Genomic DNA, 14,408 nt, shown 5'->3' on the forward strand with positions numbered 1-14,408 from the left:
TGCTCGTTTCTGGTTGCCGCTTAAATACATAACACCCTTTGTCTCTATCTCTGCTTGTGCTTGCCATGTAAAATGACATACAAATTTTAAGCTGCTAATTTTTAAGGTAAAAAAGGTAAAAGAAGTATATTTTTAAATGTTTAGACTTAAAATTACACAAAAATCTTGGCGTTAGCAATTTGTTATAAAATTGGACTCGACATCCCTGATAACATGTCCACATTGTTCCAACAATGGAACAATGTTGTCATCTTCGTTGGTACAACGTAAGAAACCAACGTCAATCCCACGTCATTTTGCTCGTTAGCTTTACGTTGTTCCAACATCAGCTGCTGACCTTAGAACAACGCACCCAATTCTCAACTTGTGAACACCACTGAACAGCAAAACAAATGACCGATTCTGGATTTGTTGAATGACAACAACTTTGAATAAGGTAAGAGATGCCTTTTTTTTAGTAATGGTTAGATTAGGTTATGTTAGGTTAGGTTATGTTAGTTAAGGTTACATTCCAGAATGGGGCGACACACTTTCATTTTGCCGTTTTCTTGCTAGTTTGTCGCTAGATATTTGGCTAGAAAATTGGCGGAAAAACTGATGCGTGTAATGGATGAAATTTGTCCCCAAAGAAAACAATTTCCGCATGGTCAAGCTAAACTGCACCTGTTCCAAATCACCAAAAACATGAAATAGGCTATATTAAGCCCTGGCAGTGCAATAGCTTAGTTAGTAACAGTAGCCTAGTACTATTTTGATACTAAATCAAAGCACTGCAAAATTATGAAACAATGACAGAGGCAGCCTTGCTAAGAATATCCGGATGTTGTAAAGATGAATAACCCCGAGATGTACAGTATATGCTTTGCTTGTATATGCCTCTATAGCTGAATAACCAGCTCGTAAAGATGTAGGCTATAACCCCCACAGCGACTTAGCCTAGTAAAGATCAACTTAAACTAACATAACTTTGGGGTTATTCATCTTTACAAGACCCGAATATCCTAACCAATTCCATCTACGATTGCGAACATTGTCAGAAATTCTACGCTTAGGCCTAGGCTATTTACATTCAGGCTAATTGCTTAAGCCTAGGCCCTAGGCTAGCATGACGCTATCTCAATCTCATATTAAAGTACAAGTTTTCTTATTGATTAGCCTATAGCTTGTTTTGATCTTGATAATAATAAGAGAAGCTTCATCAGCTCCGGAATACATCTATCTTACTGGGTCAAATGAATATGAAACATGAAATTTTTGGCTAGGGAGACAAAGGAGACCTATAGCCAGTAGTTTAATCAAAGGCATATTTCCTAAAAATATTTCACTGAGATAATACAATCAATTAAGGGCCATAACTTCACGAGTTCACTGACAAATTGCTCAGTTTATAAGGCCTATAGTATTATTATTTTCTTACCAGTTTAAACGAAGTCTATCACAGTGTTCTCTGCTCAAGGCCTGGGCTCAAACATGCGTGTGGGGTCCCCTTGAGGCGCGGGGCCCAATTTGATGAAATCTGTTAAATAGGCTTAAATCTGGCCCCGAACCTTCCTTTCCCACCCACATAAGTAATCCCTTACTCATCACAGAGCACTTATGGCATAGGGAATATTTAAAGGGGTATGTGAGTGGAAAGAAAAACATTGAGAATCACTGCTGTACAATCTCACACTATATCCAGTGATGTTTCTAACTCTCCCAGGTTCAAAAATCTTCAGGAAAAGAATAGTTCAAATCCCACCACATGAGGAAATGTTTATTTTTACCCCGTCAAATGAGTTTACATCTAATTTGATGAGCAACTATTATTGAATTCCCCCAACAAAGCTCCTCCATCAACCCTGTTAAGTCCCTTAATTACCTTAAATGTCTTGATTTCTCACCACCTGACCCAATACCAGAATTTGTGCATCCAATATAAAATCAGGAACTGCTGAGATTTCTCAGTTAACCAGGTAGCATGTCTGGAAGGAGAAACAGTTTCAGCCCCCAATAATCTTTCAGAGTTCAGTGTATTTGCTTTGAGGTTTCCTATCTTTATAAAAAAAAATGTTGGTTTCAGCCACAATTGATGGATTTTAAATTTTTTAAGTTAGATGTTCAACATGGTAACAGGCCATTTTGTCCACTAGCCTGTACTGCCCAACCGACCTACACTCCAGTACATTTTGCAGGGCAGGAGGAGACTGGAGCACCCACACAGACGTGGGGCGGATGTACAAACTCCTTACAGACAGCATCGGATTAGAACCTGGGCCATTGGCGCTGTAACAGCGTTATGCTAACCTCTACACTAACTGTACCACTCCAAATGCAGGAGCAAACTAAAAAAAGATTTAACCCTGAACATTAAGATCAAGATCAAGATTCCTTGATTGTCATGTAAGAAAACAGGTGTGATATTACACTAAATTGACTTTAGTCTGTCGTAATGCAAAGATTCAACATCAGCGGAAATATCCTGGAGCCCCTTACAGTCAGAGAAACAGAAGCAAAAGAGAGTCTCACCCCCCTCCCCCCCCCCCAGTCATTTATTGACCATGGATTCGCCTCCCGTGCTCGCACAGCCACATAGACTTCAATGCAGTCCAAAGCATCTTCAACCCGAGCTCCAAATCCGAACCTCCGACACAATCAGGAAGCCTTCGGTGCCCTAAGCCCCCTCTCGCATTCCGGCTCCAATACCAGCCAGTCTTGAGCCAATCTCCAGCAGTCTGCATCCTGGTGTGAGCCTTTTGACGACAGTGGCCAGCAGCCTGCAGCTTCGGTGGGCTCCTCGCCTCTGCCCATTGCCTGTTTTATCTTCAGCTGCAGAGCCCCTCAATGGTCTGCCACCATCGTCACCATCCCATGGGTCGTCTCCACAGCATCCCCTTCTCAAACGGGGAGTGGCCTCCCCATTTTCTGGTGCCCTGTGCCAGTCCTCTGCTACCCGGCTGTCTGCAAAATCTCGAGATGCTGCTGAACACAGGTTCCCCCATAAAGGTTATTGGGATCAATCAAATTCTGAACAACAGATGAAAAACTACTGTATTTTACTGCTGTTTCAACACAGTCCTAATTTGTTCCCCCAAGGAGAGGCTAATATCTAGTCTATGACAACAATGAATGATTCTTGCAGGTTCTGTCTGAGTAAATATCAGACTCTTAGACTCAGGTATTTGCCCTGACTGATTTAGATAAATCAACAAAAAAAAATCACATCTGCAGGAAAAACAATAGGGATCTTTGTTGTGAATCTCTGCTCTGAAGACTGTCCTGTACAAAGTTAAAGCCTAAAATGAATGATTTACATCAAATGGCAAATATTCTGACTCAAGGGATCTGAAAGAAATTTATCATGATATCAGAAACATCAACTGTGGTCTCTTTCAGTTATGTCTAATGCCTTGAAGTATTTGCATTGTTTCGAAGGCATTTACAAAGGACGATGAAGGTTGAACAGCATTATTTAAATTTAAGTAACTTTGAGGAGCCAACATGATCTCCCTAAATAAACATTTCTGGCACATTAAACCCTGACCACAATCTGACACCAGTTTCATCATTCCGCGGCACATTACATTCTGCATTTCCTCTGCCAGACACTTGGGAGAGAAAAGGGTCGCAGTATGGGTTCCACTTCAGTGCAGGAGGGACTACTGACATTCAAACATGCAAGACAAGCAAAATAGCTTTGAAGGAGTGTTCTCAGCCATGTACCTCTGGAGGCTTAAAAGCTGGACACGTGAGAACCCTTCTTCTGTGTTCTCGGGAGAAGCGAGGGGCAGAGCATTGTGAAGGGAGGTGATAGTGCTCAGTGGCAAGTTGGGGTGCATGCCATTGAATGCTCAGAATTTGGGAGGCAAGAACATCAGGTATTGAATTGGAGTTAAATATGACCTGGAATTACGCCATCAAAGTAAGACATGATTTTCATCAGAATTAAAAGTGTGGAAGAACTAATAAAAAAAACAAGCAAAGCAAGTGCCAAGAGTGTTTGGTCCAAATATGGTTAAGATGGAATGCACTCTATTTAGTGTTTAATAATCTTAATCCTCACCTCCTGATTTTCCTGCCTGCCTCATACAAATGTATGATTGTTTTATTTATGTTCATATAAGCAATCTATATGACAGACTGAAGTATATACTGTGAGGGAACTTTTCACCCAATTAACCTGACAAGGAACAAATGGAATCAAGAACAATGCTGATTTTTGTGTTAAATTTCAACATGCAGCACGGTAACAGGCCATTTCGGCCCATGCGTCCTTGCTGCCAAATTTACACCCAATTAGCCTGCAACTCCTGGTACGTTTCGAGTGGTGGAGGAAACTGGAGCCCCCTGGGGAAAACCCATGCATGGAGACACGGGGAGAACATGCAAATTCCTTACAGTCAGCGCGGGATTTGAACCCCGGTCCTGGTTGCTGGTGCTATAAGAGCGTTGTGCTAACCGAGCCACCCGGTTAACTGCCTAATTTTACTGTGTTGATTTAGTCAGTAAATAATATTGGACCAATTGCAAGATCAGCATTGATATAGCTGTCACGTGTTTTCGACTGGTGCATTTATTATTAGAGTTAAGGAAAGGTTAGAAATTAGCTTAAAGGACCGTAGGCCCACCAGAATATAATCAACAAAATGGGTTGAAACAACTTAACAACAAAAATATGTCAGAAAAAAAATTATTTCATAAATCTGTTAACTCTGGTCAGTCTTATATATTTAGGTTGAGATATGATATCCATTATAGTAGATTCTAGTGTTTTCCCAACCACCAATATCAGGCTACCTTGACTGGAATTTTTGTTGCCTCCCCAACTCTTTTAACAAATATGTGCCCCCTATTTATCCTCTCGTCCGCAGGGATTGTTGCAGAATATATAGAAAATCAAAGAGCTTGATGTTGACATTTTTTTAGACATACAGGCCTGTCCAAGCCATGAACCTGTATCCCCCAATTAACCTACAACCCCCCACCCCATACATTTTGAAGGGTGGTTGCCCAGAGGAAAACCCGTAGGCATGGGAAGAATATACAAACACCTTACAGACAGAGCTGTATTCGAACCCAGTTCGCTGGGACAGTAACAGCGTCGTGCTCACTGCTGCACCAGCAGTGCTCCCCAAAAGTTGATCAACAATAGATCCTTGGGGTTTTCGAACTCTAATTTTTCAAAACTCTAATTTTTCATAGTGGCATTTCATTCCTATTCTTTAATTTCCTTTTTGTTTGACCCATGGGACTCTAATTTTTCAGGGAGATGCTTTGATCTTCTGTGAAGATAGGGTATTTAATTCCTCTGGTATTTCCTTATTCAGCATGAATTTCCTCTGCTGATCTTTTGTTTTTGCACACCTCTTAATAAAGAGTGTGGCCAATAAATTTAACTGATGTCTTAAAAAGAAATTGAGAATGATCCTGAGATGTACATACAACTCCTTAACTGCTGACATGGCTCATTTAAATCACTCAGGCTCATTATTGGCTAGAGGCACAGATTAGCACTGCATATAAAACCCACACACAGCACATTCTTTCTCTAGGCCTCGTGGTCCAAGACCCAGACATCACTCCACGCCAGGTTGCTGCTGTGGACATCACTGGAAGTGTTGCAGGTGTGTTCTAAACTGTAGCTGAGGCGTTAGTACTGCGATAGGTCGGGATTTGCAGAGAGCTCCAACCCCGTTGGTGTGTGTGTGTGTGTGTGTGTGTGCGTAAGAGTCCCTGTTTCTAGTGTGTGAGGGAGTCGAGTATAGGTTTACCATTGTTGAAGTCCAACCAAAGCCCAAGGTGAATGTGTATATCGTCGTTTAAGTGACATAGTGATTGAGTACCATTAACGTTCTCTCCTGTTTGTCTCCCATGTGTTAATAAAAGTTAAATGTGATTGTAACACTTGTGTCAGACTTGCCTCTCTGTGAACTGACCAAACTTGATACTTTTCTCAACACGACAAATGGAAATGGAGTAATGTTCAAATGTGAAAAGAGTGGGAAATGTTGATTTCAATGAGACTGAGGTGTCCCTGTCCACAAATCACTGAAAGCCAACATATATGTTTTTAACACAGCTACTGTGGTCCAAGAAATTATCCCCAATTTCCCAGAATGCAGTCTATGTGAAAAGATTGGAATGAGAATAAGGGCTCACTCCCATTCCGATATTTTATCTCCTTGACCCCTAATAAATTTCCCCGAATGCCTGCAATCTAAAGTTAACCGCAGGCATCCCGTGAACAACAGGCTAATGTCTTTAATTACCGCATATTCGGTATGCTGTCTAAACTTGCATAAGGAAACTGAGATTTTGAGTTTTGGTCGTTCGTGAGTAAACAACCAATGCCGAGACCTCCAACATTCTTCAGACCGGTAAAATTATGCAAATTCTATCTAAAAAGCATAATAGAGGTTCAAAAGCCAATAATGAAGGCAATTTACATGATGGCCTATGTAGCAGAAGGAGTACAAATAAAAACACCTGACAACAATTAGTGAGGCTTAATTGGATCACACCTATTGAATTACAATTAATGTAATAAAACGTGATAATAAATGAATCTTGAACCAGCCTGCAATTTTTTCTGCCAGCAGGAAAATTGTCACATCCAACAAACAAATTTTTTGTGTATTGCAACATTGTGCTACAGGATTATAATCAAAATCCTCAGTACAATTTTCTGGAGATGCCAATTTGGTTGAAGCTCTTATGTTGCAAACATATGGAGAGCAATTAGTCATATTGTACAGTCCTTTACATGGTGTACCACCAATACATATTGTGACAGAGTATTTAGAGGTGGTTTGGGAGGAATAGTTAGAGCAGTTTGCACACACACATTTTAAAGCACAGAGTATTTGCAGGACTTTTGCAGAATGCTTTTTGCAGGAGGCAGCAAAGTATCGACATACAGCTTGCCTGGAAGAGCATGTGATCTTTGCAGGCAGAGAGAGGAGTTTGGCTCTCAGGGAAGGAGGGTGTGAAACAGAGAGAGAGGAGACAGAAATCAGTTCTAGAAGGACAAGTTGGCAAACTTTGGAAGGCTACCTGGTCAAAGAAGGAGAAAGGTGACCTGAAAGAAAGAGGATCATCTGGAGAACCCTGAAGGGGGCAAGTTTCATCAGCAAGACTGATTGAGAAGGAACCAGTTGTGGATGTCCTGGAATGAGCAAACTCTTTCTCTGAAAACCAACAAGAACCCTCCTGAGTGGTAACCATTTACCTGTTAAGCACCAAAGACTGGTGAACTTTGTTAATGTTAACTTCTGTGTACAGAACAAGAATTGCCTGCAACCAATGAGATTGGACTGTGATCCAAAGAATTTTTCTTATCTTAAATATACATTACACACACCTACGCTTAGTATTAGAGGGGGGGTTTAAGTAGTTCAGTAGGTTAAGTAATAAGTTAAAGTTTAACTCTCTTTTTTTGTTCAAATATAATTAAAAACAACTTTTGTTTAAATAACCCTGTGTTAGGAAGAGTCACGTGATGGAGTACTGTCAGGTCAGGTAAACCAGCCCTCTCCAGGAAAATATGAAAAATGTTAGGAAAAAGCAAAGCATAACAAAAATAGAATATAAGAAATAGAAGATAAAGATACAGAGAAGAGAAAGAAGATGGCTTCCAAGAAGGAGAAAGTAAGAACAACTGAAAAAAAAAAGTAAAAATGTCGCCGGAGAAGAAAGAAGAAGGCCTTACCTGCACGAAGGAACAGCACGCTGCGGTGACTAGGACCGCCCAACCCTCGAGATCAGTACCTGCTCTGTGGAGTCGCGACCCACCAGCCGGTGCACTACAAAAATGGCTCTCTGAGCCAAACAAAAGTGTGCAGTGCGCAATCAAAGGAGAAAGAGGACGTCGGCGGGAGGGGGCTCAGCAGAGGAGCAGGCTGTCACAGAGCGAGCAGCTGAGAGATGCCCGACACCAGGGCTGTCAGCTGGAGGGCAAGGAACAACAGACGAGCAGCACAGGAGGGGAGGACCAGCAACAAGAGGCCCAGCAAGAAGAGGCCCGATAAGAGATACAAGCAGCTCATCAGGAAAAACAGAAGAGACACAGACACAAAGAAGAGAAGAAGAAGACACAAACACAGATACAGACACGAGGAAGAAGAAGACCAAGATCTGCACAGAGAAATAGAAGGTAAAACTGATGGACAGAATATAGATAAAGTCTTTTTTGAAGAACAAATGAGATCACTAAAAGAATGGTTATTAGAGTTTAATGCAATTAAAAGGAAAATGAAAAGAGCAGAAGATAAAATGCAAGGTTAGAAATGGTAATGACAGAAATAGGGAAAAGAGGAGAGAATGTGGAAGAGTGGGAAATGGCTGTAGAAATGGAAGTAAATGAATTAAGAGAAAAATTGGAAGAAAGTGACAAAAAAAATTAAAGAGACAAGAGTTGTTATATCAGAAAATTGATATGTTGGAAAGTTATAGTAGGCGAAACAACATAAAAATAGTGGGCCTGAAGGAGGGTGAAGAAGGCACAGACATGAAGGAATCTATAGAAGGATGGATCCCAAAGGTCCTGGGAATGACAGAAATGCAGGAAGAAATGGAAATAGAAAAGGCACACAGAGCATTAGCTCCGAAACCATAGACACATCAAAAACCAAGATCCATCTTAGTAAAATTTTTGAGATACACGACAAGAGAAAATATACTGGAACGGGCAAGGAATAAAATTAGAGAAGATAATAAACCATTGGAATACAAGGGTCAAAATTATTTTTTTTTTTTTATCCAGACATAAGTTTGGAACTCTTAAAGAGGAGTAAGGAATTTAACACAGTGAAATCAACTTTATGGAAAAAAGGTTACAAATTCATATTAAGGCATCCAGCCGTGCTTAAAATATTTATACCCGGAGAGAAAAACAGACTGTTCTCAGATCCAGCATAAAGCGCAAGAATTCGCAGAACATTTGCATTACAGAAGAAGAGATGAAGGGAAGTAACAAGAATGAAGAACGGCGATAAAGTATATATAAAGATGTAAAAACAATGTATATGTAAAGAGCTAAAGAGGGAAAAGAGAGGGGAAGGAAGGGAGTAAGGGGGAAAAAAAGAAGAGAGAGAGTTTTGTTATATCTTTTAAAAAAAAAAGTGTTTTCTGGAGAGGGCTGGTAGAGGGGGAATAACCGTCGCTGCAAAATCAGTTGACGCTGCGAACAAGATCACAATCCAAATAAAAAGGGGAGTTGTAGTTGCCCGACAAGGGATATGGGGCAACTCAGAGAGGGGGGGAACTTTTGAGGTTAAGGTATTAGTGGATGTGGGAAGTGCGGGGGTAATTTATGTCTTAAATATGTTGTCATACATTAAGAGTAATAAGAGAAAACTAAGAGATGAAAATGGGGAAAAAGGGGATGGAGGTGGTGAAGAGGTGGAAAAGAGGTGTATGCAAGATATAAGATGGCCATGTTGAACTATATGACTATAAACATTAATGGAATACATAACCAAATTAAAAGGAAGAGGCTACTAAATTTATTGAAGAAGGAAAAAATAGATATAGCATTTGTGCAGGAAATGCATCTAACTGAAGCAGATCATAACAAACTAAAGAGAAGACTGGGTAGGACACGTAACGGCAGCATCCTATAATTCAAAAGCTAGAGGTGTAGCCATACTAGTTAACATAAATGTACCAATCAAAATAGAGGAGGAAATAATAGATGTGGCAGGGAGGTATGCAATGATAAAGTGTCAGATATACTCAGAATTTTGGAATTTGCTCAATATGTATACGCCTAATAAGGAAGATCAAAAGTTTATGCAGGATATTTTTTTGAAGATTGCAGACACACAAGGAAATATATTGATAGGAGGGGATTTTAACCTTAATTTGGACCCAATGTTGGATAAAACTGGACAAAAGACAAGTAAAAATAATAAAGTAGCCAAATTTATGGTTAAATCAATGCAGGAAATGAAAATGAATAAATGTATTCCATTGGAAAAAATAACATATAATTTAAAAAATAAAATCAGTGTTTGAGCAAATTTTGGAACCATATAACCACTTACAGCACAGAACAGGCCAGTTCGGCCCTACTAGTCCATGCCTTAACAAATTCCCACCCTCCTAGTCCCACTGACCAGCACCCGGTCCATACCCCTCCAGTCCTCTCCTCTCCATGTAACTATCCAGTCTATCCTTAAATGTAACCAATGATCCCGCCTCAACCACGTCTGCCGGAAGCTCATTCCACATCCCTACCACCCTTTGCGTAAAGAAATTTCCCCCCATGTTCCCCTTATAATTTTCCCCCTTCAATCTTAAACCATGCCCCCTAGTTTGAATCTCCCCCACTCTTAATTGAAAAAGCCTATCCACGTTTACTCTGTCTGTCCCTTTTAAAATCTTAAACACCTCTATCAAATCCCTCCTCAATCTTCTACGCTCCAGAGAAAAAAGCCCCAGTCTGCAAAACCTTCCCTGTAACTCAAACCTTGAAATCCTGTCAACATTCTCGTGAACCTTCTCTGCACTCTCTCTATTTTGTTTATATCTTTCCTATAATTTGGTGACCAAAACTGTACACAGTACTCCAAATTTGGCCTCACCAATGCCTTGTACAATTTCATCATAACCTCCCTACTCTTGAATTCAATACTCCGATTTATGAAGGCCAACATTCCAAATGCCTTCTTCTCCACACCATCTACCTGAGTATCAGCCTTGAGGGTAATATTTACCATCACACCTAAATCCTTTTGTTGCTCTGCGCATCTCAGTAGCCTACCATTTAATGCATATCACCTATTTAGATTTGCTTTTCCAAAATGTAACACCTCACACTTATCTGCATTAAATTCCATCAGCCATTTCTCAGCCAACACCTCCAGCCTTCCTAAATCACCTTTTAATCTACGGTAGTCTTCCTCATTGTCCACAACACCACCAATCTTTGTATCATCCGCAAACTTGCTTATCCAATTCTCCACTCCTACTTCCAGATCGTTAATATATATAACAAAAAATAGTGGACCGAGGACCGATCCCTGAGGAACTCCACTAGTCACCGGCCTCCAATTGGACAAACAATTTTCTACCGCTACTCTCTGACCCCTCCCATCCAACCATTGCTGAATCCATTTCACTACCTCCTTATGTTCCACACATGGAACATATCAGAAAGAGCTTGCCTATGACCTCTATCCCCTAAAATGAGAATGAAAATGATAAGAAGACAAAACGACATGATTCAGCATGTAATAAATAGATGAAGCATTTTTCTTGTTTATTTTCCATTGTGTGAAAATATTGTTTTATGGTTTTATTGTATTGTGGGGCCTGTTGGGGGGAGACACTGATAGTTCTCTTTAGTACGTGGCATATCACTTACCACATCATCGCGGGGCTGGGAACCCCCTTAAATTCCTGGGTAGGCGATTTAATGAGTCAATTCCCCCTGCAGCTTGAAAGGTGCTGGAAGTACCTTTTCCCCATTAATTGCACCTGGGTCCCAGGAGCAAGGGGGAGGCGGCGGCCCCGGCCTCGGTAGAGTGAGGCAGGCGTAGGCCCCAGTCCGGGCAGAGAGGTGGAGGCGGCGGCCCCAGTCTGGGCACAGGGAGAGCAGCGGCGGCCCCGGTCCGGGCTGAGGGTAGGCGGCGGTGGCCCCGATCCGGGCAGGAGCAAGGGGGAGGCGGCAGCCCCGGCCTCGGTCGAGTGAGGCAGGTGGAAGCCCCGGTCCGGGTAGAGAGGTAGAGGCAGCGGCCCCAGTCCGGGCACAGGGAGAGCAGCGGCGGCCCCGGCCCCGATCCGGGCTGAGGGTAGGCGGCGGCGGCCCCGATCCGGGCAGGAGCAAGGGGGAGGCAGTGGCCCCGGCCTCGGTCGAGTGAGGCAGGCGAAGGCCCCGGTCCGGGCAGAGAGGTGGAGGCGGCGGCCCCAGAACGGGCACAGGGAGAGCAGCGGCGGCCTCGGCCCCGGTCCGGGCTGTATGGACCGACCTAGGAGGGGAGGCAGACCCCTCCAGCCCAGGTAAGAAACCTGCATAGGAGAAGGCCACTCCGATATAAAACCTACGACCCAAGGACATCGCTGCCACGTCCCTGCTTGCTTGGCCACAGCACACGAACCATGGGTGTAAAGGGTGGAGCCAGTACTGCGCACACTGCACTCCAACTAAAAGCTCCTTTGCGTAGGCCCGAGGACAGGTCCACGTCCTCCCCCTCCACGTCCTCCCCCTCCACGTCCTCCCCCTCCACGTCCTCCCCCTCCACGTCCTCCCCCTCCACGTCCTCCCCCTCCACGTCCTCCCCCTCCACGTCCTCCCCCTCCACGTCCTCCCCCTCCACGTCCTCCCCCTCCACGTCCTCCCCCTCCACGTCCTCCCCCTCCACGTCCTCCCCCTCCACGTCCTCCCCCTCCACGTCCTCCCCCTCCACGTCCTCCCCCTCCACGTCCTCCCCCTCCACGTCCTCCCCCTCCACGTCCTCCCCCTCCACGTCCTCCCCCTCCACGTCCTCCCCCTCCACGTCCTCCCCCTCCACGTCCTCCCCCTCCACGTCCTCCCCCTCCACGTCCTCCCCCTCCACGTCCTCCCCCTCCACGTCCTCCCCCTCCACGTCCTCCCCCTCCACGTCCTCCCCCTCCACGTCCTCCCCCTCCACGTCCTCCCCCTCCACGTCCTCCCCCTCCACGTCCTCCCCCTCCACGTCCTCCCCCTCCACGTCCTCCCCCTCAAAAGATGCTCACAAACTCAAGCTAGCATGCTGGAACATCAGAACCATGCTAGACAAGGCTGACAGCCACCGACCTGAACGGCGGTCTGCCCTCATTGCACTTGAACTCCTCAGACTTGACATCGACATAGCCGCTCTCAGTGAAGTCCGCCTGGCAGATGTAGGCAGCCTCCAAGAACGCGGCGCGGGCTACACACTCTACTGGTCTGGCAAGCCTTTGGATGAACGACGCCTATCTGGTGTAGGCTTCATGGTCAAGAACTCCATTGCCTCCAAACTCGAAAACCTTCCGACAGGCCACTCAGACCGGATCATGTCCATGCGACTCCCCCTTCAAAACAAGCGTTGCATCACCCTCATCAGTGTCTATGCTGCAACCCTCCAGGAGGAACCAGCAGAAAAGGACAAGTTCTACACTGACCTGCGCAACCTCATTCAACGCACCCCTACAGCCGACAAGATTGTCATCCTTGGCGTCTTCAACGCTCGCGTCGGCAAAGACTCAGAAACCTCGCCAGGAATCCTGGGCAAGCATGGTGTCGGCAAGTGCAACGACAACGGGCGCCTCCTGTTGGAGCTCTGCGCAGAACAGCGGCAAACACCCTATTTCAGCAGAGGGACAGACTGAAGACTACCTGGATGCATCCTTGATCCAAACATTGGCACCTCCTGGACTACGTCCTGGTGCAAGAAGGAGACAAGCAAGATGTGTTCCACACCAGGGTCGTGCCCAGTGCGGAATGTCACACTGACCACCGGCTGGTTCGCTGCAAGCTCAACCTTCACTTCAAGCCAAAGCCCAGGAACAGTAAAGCCCCCAGAAAGAGGTTCAATGTTGGAAACCTGCAGTCAGACGAAGTGAGAGGAAACTTCCAGGCAAACCTCAAAGCAAAGCTCGACGATGCAATCCGCCTCACAGACTCATCCCCTGAAACCCTCTGGGATCAGCTGAAGACTACCATACTGCAATCCACTGAAGAGGTACTGGGCTTCTCCTCCAGGAAAAACAAGGACTGGTTCGACGATAACAGCCAGGAAATCCAAGAGCTGCTGGCAAAGAAGCAAGCTACCCACCAGGCTCACTTTACAAAGCCGTCCTGTCCAGAGAAGAAACAAGCCTTCTGTCGCGCATGCAGCCATCTTCAGCGCAAACTCCGGGAGATCCAAAATGAGTGGTGGACTAGCCTCGCCAAGCGAACCCAGCTCAGCGCGGACATTGGCGACTTCAGGGGTTTCTACGAGGCTCTAAAGGCTGTGTATGGCCCCTCACCCCAAGTCCAAAGCCCGCTGCGCAGCTCAGACGGCAAAGTCCTCCTCAGTGACAAGATCTCCATCCTCAACCGATGGTCAGAACACTTCCAATCTCTTTTCAGTGCCAACCGCTCAGTCCAAGATTCCGCCCTGCTCCAGCTCCCTCAACAGCCCCTAAGGCTAGAGCTGGATGAGGTCCTCACCCAGGATGAGACGTATAAGGCAATTGAACATCTGAAAAGTGGCAAAGCAGCAGGTATGGATGGAATCCCCCCAGAGGTCTGGAAGGCTGGCGGTAAAACTCTGCATGTCAAACTGCATGAGTTTTTCAAGTTTTGTTGGGACCAAGGAAAACTACCTCAGGACCTTCGTGATGCCATCATCGTCACCCTGTACAAAAACAAAGGCGAGAAATCAGACTGCTCAAACTACAGGGGAATCACTCTGCTCTCCATTGCAGGCAAAATCTTCGCT

General features: G+C 44.7%; 1 long non-coding RNA gene across 2 annotated transcripts in view; it reads left to right on the forward strand.

Moving 5' to 3' along the window:
- The first annotated feature begins 303 nt into the window (after window positions 1-303).
- LOC138748063 (uncharacterized) overlaps window positions 304-14,408 on the forward strand; it is an 89,583-nt gene continuing 75,478 nt past the window's right edge. For both annotated transcript variants that reach the window (XR_011347776.1, XR_011347774.1), the window contains exon 1: window positions 304-436. This is a non-coding gene — a long non-coding RNA (uncharacterized lncRNA). The remainder of the gene's footprint in view (window positions 437-14,408) is intronic.

The sequence above is a fragment of the Narcine bancroftii genome, chromosome 1 (assembly GCF_036971445.1).
Source record: "Narcine bancroftii isolate sNarBan1 chromosome 1, sNarBan1.hap1, whole genome shotgun sequence".
NCBI classification, from domain to species: Eukaryota; Metazoa; Chordata; class Chondrichthyes; order Torpediniformes; family Narcinidae; genus Narcine; species Narcine bancroftii.